This window comes from Mytilus californianus, unplaced genomic scaffold (assembly GCF_021869535.1).
Source record: "Mytilus californianus isolate M0D057914Y unplaced genomic scaffold, xbMytCali1.0.p SCAF_3, whole genome shotgun sequence".
NCBI lineage: Eukaryota > Metazoa > Mollusca > Bivalvia > Mytilida > Mytilidae > Mytilus > Mytilus californianus.
The window spans coordinates 9,834,135-9,840,947 of NW_026262679.1; positions in this window are offsets into that span (position 1 = coordinate 9,834,135).

The window sequence follows — 6,813 nt, forward strand, 5'->3', positions numbered from 1 at the left end:
TTGCTGGGACCGCTAGCTACAAATTTTGTAACTGTCCCTCATGAATGATCCATTATTTTTCATTGTTCTCGCCCCGTCGAAATAAATTACTAGCTATAATACTTGTTTTGCTGGAATTTGTGTCTTTTGGTTTCTGATTAATCTATAATAGAGTCTATAGAAAGCTTTTGATTCTGATTTGTCTTTTTTAAGTTGTTATAGAAATTATAGGTGTTTATCTATGTGGTCTCTTTCTTTATTTATTAGATCAACTCCGGTTTGTGATACGGTTCAGTCTTTTGGTTTTCTATGCTGTTTTTGTCATGGTATTGTCCTTTTTCCCTCGACATAATATATGAATGTCCCCCTGGTATATTCTGTCTCTCTGTTAACACTCACTTGGTTCTTTTCATCTCCTGATGTTGTAGGTTATCTTATTCTTCGGACTATTTCTTTATGTTTCCATTTGAAGAATGCTTGTTTATTCTTCTCTTTAAATTCCTTTACTTTTGTTCAACCTTTCCTTTTGATCTTTTGAGGTAAATTATCTATGCCACAACACTTAATTTGCGGACTTAGTTTTCTGTTTTCTGTTTTTTTTTTCTGTTTTTCTGCTTTGTATCTATCTTATGAGTTAAGCCTTTTTCAACTGATTTTTATAGTTTGTTCTTATGCTGTGCTGTTACACCACCGTCCCAGGTTAGGGGAGGGTTGAGCGCTCACGAACATGTTTAACCCCGCCAAATTCTTTATGTGCCTGCCCTAAGTCAGGAGCCTGTAGTTCAGTGGTTTTCGTTGTTTCATGTCTGTCATATTTTTTTTTCGTAAATTGTTTTGTTAGAATTAGGCCGTTAGTTTTTCCAATTGAATTGTTTCATATTTTTTATGTCGGGTTTTTTTATAGCCGACTCATTGTTGAAGGCCGTACGGTTGCCTATAATTGCTAACATCCACTTGATTTGAACTTTGGCGGATAGTTGTCTCATTGGCAATCATACCACATCTCCTTATTTTTAAATCAGACATTAGATATTATGTTATTTTACCAATCATGGGCTCTTGTCAGGCATGATACATAAACATCATAATACAGTAATAATTATAAAACATGCGAATTCACTAGTTCAGTGAAAATACACAATATACAAAGAAATAAAATAAAATATTTGCAATATAGGGTATTGTTACAGTAATGAGGTCGATTTTATAAAAATAGATATAAAATATATTTACAGGAAATAATAGCACAAGAAATATAGTTGCTTCACATCACGATGCGGAGCGATTCAGTCGACAAACACGCCATCTTGAAATAACTAGATATCATTGAGATGGGAGCCATCTCTGTGGGCCCCGCTGTGAATAATGTGTGGTAAAAAATTTGTATCTTTATCATTGGACATGGGGTTGTCAACTAAAACCGAAGTTTATGACCTTGACCTTTGACCTAGGAAGTTGTACATACATTATGACACACTCTCTGGTGTTGGTTTATATACATGTCAAGTATAAACTTTGAAATCATAACGGTTTTCAAGATATAGAGCGGACACGATCTTTACCATAGGACATGGGGTTGTCAACTAAAACCAAAGTTTTTGACCTTGACCTTTGACCTAGGAAGTTGTACATACATTATGACACACCCTCTGGTGTTGGTTTATATACATGTTAAGTATAAACTTTGAAATCATAACGGTTCTCAAGATATAGAGCGGACACAATCTTTACCATAGGACATGGTGTTGTCAACTCAAACCAAAGTTTTTGGCCTTGACCTTTGACCTAGGAAGTTGTACATACATTATGACACACCCTCTGGTGTTGGTTGATATAAATGTCAAGTATAAACTTTGAAATCATAACGGTTCTCTAGATATAGAGCGGACACAATTTGTTACGGACGGACGGACGGACAGTCAGACGGACAGACAGACGGACAGACGGACGGACCGACAGACTGATCACTAAAGGGCGTCCGCCATTCGGCGGGGCCCTTATTACTTATCACATATTGATTCTGATTGGTTGCTTTATGATGCGGCTGAGATACAGCAACAGCTATTGGCTTAAATTAAATAAATAATTACAGACTTTTCTCGTCTCAGGATAAGACATCAAATGCCGGAAAATCAATTATGTGTATTTCAGTTCCGATCAACTGTCATTTATTCATGTTCGATTTATTATGCATATATTGCACATTGAAAATCAATATTGAAATATCAACTATTAATACGTGTTTATTTGCTTTGTTAATCTGCAATATGCACGATTTGTTTTGCTAAACAATGTTTACAAAAATGCATTATCTGTATTTTATAACTTCTGCCAATCTAGGCACACCTCCAGAGTCGTGTCTATTTGTAAATGTTTTAATTTTCAACAAGTAAAGTGAACAAAATTTTAAAAGCATGAGTGTATAACGCTCACTCTTAAAGTAGAACAACATCATTTTCACTGAAACTAAATACTTATTGCTGTTTACCATTATATGTTATTAACATCCCTAAACATTCATATATATCTAAATAAATTATATACAGAACTAGCAATCAAAGTCGCAAGTCAATGACCAGCTGAAAGAACTTGAAAACCACACTCCACAAAAACACATTTGACAACTCAACACTGAACAGCCATGCAGTTTAACATTTCAGAAAAGTTCATCTTAATATATATTTTTATAAATGACTTTCCATCATATATTGATAATGAGGCTGATGATCTGACCTTGGGTGATACTAATATTAATTGTTTAATGTATGCAGATGATATTGTTTTGCTCTCTGCCACATCAGATGGTCTTCAATCTAAATTAAAAAATGTTGATAAGTTTTGTTTTGACTGGTGCTTAAACATAAACACCTATAAAACAAAAAATTTAGTATTTAATAAGCAGGGTAAATCTTATCAATGAAAAATTTACTCTTCAGCAAGTTGAACTGGAATGTGTACAGGACTATAAGTATTTAGGTCTTATGTTTTCGGCTTCAGGGGTCTTCTCTCATGCAAGACAGGAACTGTACAGAAAGAGTCTAAAAGGCTATTATAAACTATGCAAAGATGTTATTCGTTCACATCCAAACATTACTACCAGTCTACATCTATTTGATCACATTATCAAACCTATTTCTTTATATTCCTCTGAGAGTTCGGGTACGTTTAACCCAAAGAGTAGTAAATTTAGAAATGGTATACTCTTAATACAATTTATTTAGATCTTGAACCAGATAAATTACACATGAAAATAACAAAATTTATTTTGGGTGTAAATAGAAAGAGCAGCAATTTTGCTGTACTATCTGAACTGGGTAGATTTCCTATTTATATAAGTCTTGTGAAAAACTTATTGAATTATTATTTTAGAATTGAAAATATGCCTGAGGACTTTTTATTGTATAAATCCTTACAGACCTCAAAAGATTTAGATAATAATCACAATAGTTGGTATAGCAGTGTCAGACACCTATGTAAAATTATTGATCTGCCTTGTAACTTAATTAATTTTAGTAAATACAAATTCAGAATATGTTTACTTAGTTGTTTAAAAGTATCCTATGTTAAATCTTGGGAGAATGCTTATAATCAAAATAGCCAAGGAAAATGAAGAATATATTGTCAATTTAAAACATCATTTTGTAAAGAAAATTATTTAGATATCTTGAATAATTTTGATCTGAGAAAAGCTATTACAAAATTCAGGATTTCATCTCATCGACTCAAATTTGAAACTGGGAGATACTCCAAATTAGAAGTTCATCAAAGAATTTGTTCTAAATGCGATGTAAATAAAGTGAAAGATAAACTTCATTTTCTTATAGAATGTCTTTCATACTCTAAGGATAGAGATTTGTTATTTGATCTGATATTTAAAGAACGTAAAAAAATTTATTCCTTAGATATGGTTAATAAATTTATTTGGTTATTAAACTGCGAGTCTATTTATATTTTGAAACAACTTGGCTATTTCTTATCAAAACACCTGCCTTGAGTATACATTTATCATATAATACTGGGATACAATATTTATAATGTCTAACTTTAGTATACTGTTTTGCTGTTCTGCTTTATTGTATTTGTAATTGTAACTTTATATTGTCATATATGTATATGCACTTTGTCCCTTGAGGGTACCTCTTATGGAAATAAAAGATATTCTATTCTATTCTATTCTATTCTATATAAAAAAAATGATATTCCAAGTCTAAGACATCCATTTTATATCAATCAATATATAAAAATACCACATTTCCAATACTAAATCAACAACCACATGCACACATATTACCTTAAATTAGGATAGAGCGAAGCAGTCCACAGCTTTTTAGAAAGCTCAAACTTGTTTCATATTTTGTAGTCGTTATCCTCATGACCAGTGCACAGCAGTGCGGAACTTTACGCCACCACAATGAAAAGGTCATCAAGGGGGTGTCATTCAGAACCAGCTACAAATATTATAATTATTTTTCATTTGATGCAGCCCAGAGTTTGAAGTTGGCCCAATATTGGTCATGTACATCGACTCCGGTAGATATTTTTTATTTTTTAACCAACAAAATTCAGAAGAAACATGGAATATAACTGTCCCTCAAAACGTTTTTAATCTTATGTAGCAAAATGGACATGGCGCATTTCACCAAATATTAACCTACATGTCCTGAATTTTATCATGTAGGTTCATATTTGGTGAAATTCGCCATGTCCATTTTGCTACATATGATTAAAAACGTATTGAGGGACAGTTATATTCCATGTTTTATGCTGAATTTGTTGATTAACAAAGTTCGCATTATGGACTGTTACACATATAGATCTCAATGGAAATGGTTACCCGTTTACGTGACGAAGGACTGGTTGCTTATACATTGTGGCTTTTTTTCCTGTCTCTGCATATTAAAGCTTGATATATGTTGGTAATTCAAAGGTTGGCTTAGTTTTTTCATTGGTTGATTAAAAATTAGCAATGTATCAGGCTGGATAATTGAGATCGTTTTATGAAAGTAGCATCATCAGAGTCTCAAATGAACTTGGCCATCCGTCTTTCTAATTATTTTAACCTCATTTCTATAATTTGTTGTTGCATGTACTGTCGAATCTGTTTCTCAAGTTTTTCTCGCATGTGTTCCAAATCGTATCCATTCGATTTGATTTGTCTCAGATTTATAAAAGTAAAGATGATTTACTGTGCTTATTCAGTAGGTTTTGAGGTATTACAATAGCAATGGCTAAAACGGTTTACCAAATTGCAGTTTGAATTCTTCTCCAACATACTGATCAACTGGTAATATGTTATAACAAATTGCTTCAGTGAAGGTTGTTAGTATGAAGTGAGTGCAGTGAAATAAAAAGTCCTACTTAACCATCCAGCGCCAGTTAGTTGATGTCTATGTCATGAATTTCAAATAAAATAATGACTTACTATAATATGAGTCACTGATTTATAAAGATCTAACTTTGACATGAAAATTTCTATCCTAAATAAATTTTATAGATAAATAGTTCAAAACTTTGTTTTGTAGGTCAATAATACATAGTTTTATTTTCTAAGAAGAAGCTATTGTTAAATTGTGATTTTGATAATATTTTCTATAAGAATTACTGATCTGCTGGCATTAAAGGGAAATATTTTTTATTGAGTATATTCAAAATTTAATCAAAGATACCAGGCTTATGATTTTGCCCACAAATGATTTATCCGTACCACTCGAATAAAAAATTGAAATGCCAAATTAGTATGAAGTTGAAGAGCATTGAGGACACAAAAAAGGTTTTGCCAAATATTGCCAGAGGATAATAGCTTAATAATCATGGAAATAATGTTACTAACAAATTACTTATCAAATGAAGGAAGTTGATATTTGACAGATCAAAATTTTGCTGATTTTACAGTAATGTAAATTACTTCCCTTTAATATTAGCAGATTAGTAATTGCTTTAGAAAAGAAATATCCAAATTACAGTTATACACTAACTTGCTGTTAGAAAACAGAGATATATATTGTTGACCTACAAAACACTGTTTGAACTATTCATTTATAAAATTTATTTAGGATAGAAGTCAAAGTTAGACCTTCTTAAATCAGTGACTCATATTATAGTAAGTCATTATTGTGTTTGAAATTCATGACATAGACATCAACTAACTGGAGCTGGATGGTAAGTATTCCTTTATATTTCACTGCTTATATTTCATACTAACAACCTTTACTGAAGCAATTTGCTAAAACATCTTACCAGTTGATCAGTTTGATGGAGAAGAATTCAAACTGCAATTTGGTAAACTGTTTTAGCCATTTCTAATGTGATACCCCCAACGCCCACTGAATAAGCATAGTAATTTCTTTGAAAATTAACGGACTGCATCCTGATTTAATTGACCGTTTTGGAAGATCTGTATCACAGACAACAGCGGACATTTTCTATTTGATATTACCGCCGGATTTTCACTTGTCATGAGAAACGCAATGGCTTTTTACCTTTCCGAAGCACCTTAGTTAATCCATTGTTTTTGGCGGTGTTCAGACTGAATATTACTGATTGATTTATTGTTCGGTCATTTAAGATCGGTTCAAGTCAATATGTCAGTTAAAAACAAAATCAACTTTACTGGTGTCTTTAAGAAAGAGATTAATGTTGAATAGTTGAATTCGAAGAGTCTCGATGAGCCTCTTTGAAGGTTAACATACATTATTGGATGAAGGTTTACTTGAGCAGATGAATGACAATATTTTGTATCTGAAGAGCATTCGTGGTATATAAAAAAAATACCTCAGAATCGTACATTGTTACTTTTCCTCTCCGATATAAGAGAGGCGAAAAATACCAAAGGGA